The following is a 2674-nucleotide window of genomic DNA, read 5'->3' on the forward strand; positions in this document are numbered from 1 at the left end:
GTCTCGGAGCAGCGGGTCTCGGAGCAGCGGGTCTCGGAGCAGCGGGTCTCGGAGCAGCCGGCCCGCGCCGACGCAGCTAGGCGCCCGCAGCACAGCGCGCAGAAAGGCGCCGCGGCCCTCGGGACGCGCCGGGGCCTCGAGTTGTGGCCTCCGGCTGCTGTCCCGGGCGGGTTGGGGCAGCAGCGGTAGCAGCCTCGGGCGCCGGCGCGTCCCCACAGCCCGCGCCCCCTCGGCTCAGCGCGCACTGCCTACACCCGCTAGTCTAGTCGCTCAGCTGGGGAGGCACACCGTCCGGCGGTGCCACAGCTCCAATCTGCGGTCACTGCAGCCCAGGCATCGCGCCAGTGGTACAGGCGCTGCCCGCTGGCCCTGCCACTCAGCTGCACCCCACCTGCCTGGGAGATGGGTCAGTAGCTAGCAGAGGCCCTCAGGTTCCCCCCCCCGCACCTTGTGTGCCTGCTCACCGATGAAGTCATCAGCTGTGCCCAGGTCATAGTCCCACAGGGACACCAGCAGTGCCTTCTGGGCCAGCTCCTCCCGACGGCCTGCATAGAATTCCTGCAGGGAAAGGCAAGCAAGAGGCAGATCCTTACAGCTCGGGAACAGCTCAGGTCCAGGTTTGTTAAATCAGGACCAGGTTTGACTGCAACCTGCCCAGCCCAGACCCACCTCATTGAACTCTGGGTTCAGGGTCTTCCTTCGAACACTGGTCTTCTATTTGGACTTCTTCCCAGAGCTTGGATGCAGGAAACTGGAGGGGGAGATGGGCCAACGGTTAGGGGTGACCTTGGAGAGCTAAGGACCCTCTCCCTCTCTCTCCTTCCTCGTCAGCCACCATTTCTACTCACGGGGGGACAAAGGGGACTGAGTAGCCGTTGGCGTCCACGGGGGCCAGGTGGGCACAGCGCAGCACACCCACCAGCAGACCACCTCGCTGGGAGCTGTAGCACAGGGACAGCAGGATGCGCCCACGCTCCTCCCCTGCCACCCCTACCTCCACCTCATCCTGAAGGGCAAGCTGTGGTCAGACTCCGTGCAGCCTGAACCCCCATCTGCAGGGTCCAGGACCCACAGGAGAGCACAAATGGCTGCAACAGAGCGAGACTTGTCAGTTTCCCCAAACGTGCCCAGACCCTGGAAGAGACCTCATAATAACCTACTCTCCAGGGCCCGGGAAGGGGAGGGGCTTGCTGCTCAGCATGTCTTTGTCATGGAGAGGAAAGGATCATGCATGGTCTCTTGAGTATCTTCAAGTGTCATGCTAGGGGATGCTTAAGTGGTCTTCAGCAAATGTCGCCACCACCCTGCAGGGGCAGCCTACCCCACAGAAGTACTTCCAGGAAGCTGTTCTCCCCTCAGAGACGGGTCTCTTCAACTCTAAAACCCACCTGCGTGCCTCTGCCTGGCTGACCAGGCTGTCAATGTCCTTTGCCACACTTTTGGACCATGGGGCCCGCCAGCTGGGAGGATGGCCGGGAAAAGTGAGCCGCCTCTGCTGCCACTGGAGTAGAAGTGACTTCAGAGATCTAAACTACCTGATCGCTGGCAGTTGTCAGCACCACAGGAGTGCTCCTCCAGCAGCCTCCCTGAACCAGGGTGCTACTGTGCGTAGCTGGGATCAAAATACCCAGAAAAGTTGTATCGAAAGTTACAACTGGGTATTCCGTGATGTGGACACCCTCAGTGGGGCCCACAGGCCTGGGCTCAGCTAATCCAAAGCTGCAGCAGGTTGTCACTCCGGTAGGGTGGAGCATGCAGCAGAGGGACAGGTGGAGGGCCAACCCCCAGCCTCAGGTGCCCTTCCCTTCTGAGCTCGCAGTTGGTCCCAGGTGGAACTGAGGAGGTGCTGAAGTCAGTACCTTTACGGCCTCCCGACAGACCTAGTGGTGTCCTCTACACTAACCCCGGGGCAAGCAGCCTGAAAGCCTGTCCTTTCTCCCATCTGGCCACAAATAACCACCTTTCAGCCTCTGCCTCTACATCACCAGGTCTACCCACAGAATCCCTAAGGGTCCCAGGGTCCCCACCTCCAAGCTGCCCTGGCAAGGGAGTCAGCCTTGCCCTGCCCAGCCACTGGGGTCCTGGCAGTTTCCAAGGGCTTCAAGGGTTCATAGAGTTTACAAGAGAGAGAGCCTCAAATTCCTTCAAGACCCCAGGACCAGAGCCCATGTTCAGCTCACCTACATCCCTCCAACCTGTCCCCATCCCTGCTCAGTCAAGCTGTCCTTACCCACCTCCTCATATAGAGACATGCCACAGGCTGTATCCAGGCTCTTGGGCCTCTTGGTCTGAAAAAGAAGAGCACCTGGGCACCTCAGTGGATGTCTCCCAGGTCCACTGACCTCGTCACAAGACTCCTGGCCCTGCAGTCGTGTCATCATCCCGCACCCCCCACCCTGCGGCCCCGGGAGCTCCACAACCACTCACCAGCCTCTGCTTCTCCAGACAGACATCAAAGCTCCTGGCTCGGTTGTGTACCAGTTTCCTCAGGGGCACCGGCAGCTCCCCCAAGGAGGGTGCCCGCTGCCGGCACCATAGTCTTGAGTCCTCACATACACATAGCCTGATGGTCATCCAGGTCAGGCCTGGTCATAGGGGCCCCATCCCCCAGCCCTGCCCCCTGGGCCTGAGCTGGGTCCTCTCCGTAAGGTCTTTCGTCCAGCATCCTGGCGAG

Source organism: Nannospalax galili, unplaced genomic scaffold (assembly GCF_000622305.1).
Source record: "Nannospalax galili isolate Female #2095 unplaced genomic scaffold, S.galili_v1.0 scaffold6407, whole genome shotgun sequence".
Classification (NCBI taxonomy): Eukaryota; Metazoa; Chordata; class Mammalia; order Rodentia; family Spalacidae; genus Nannospalax; species Nannospalax galili.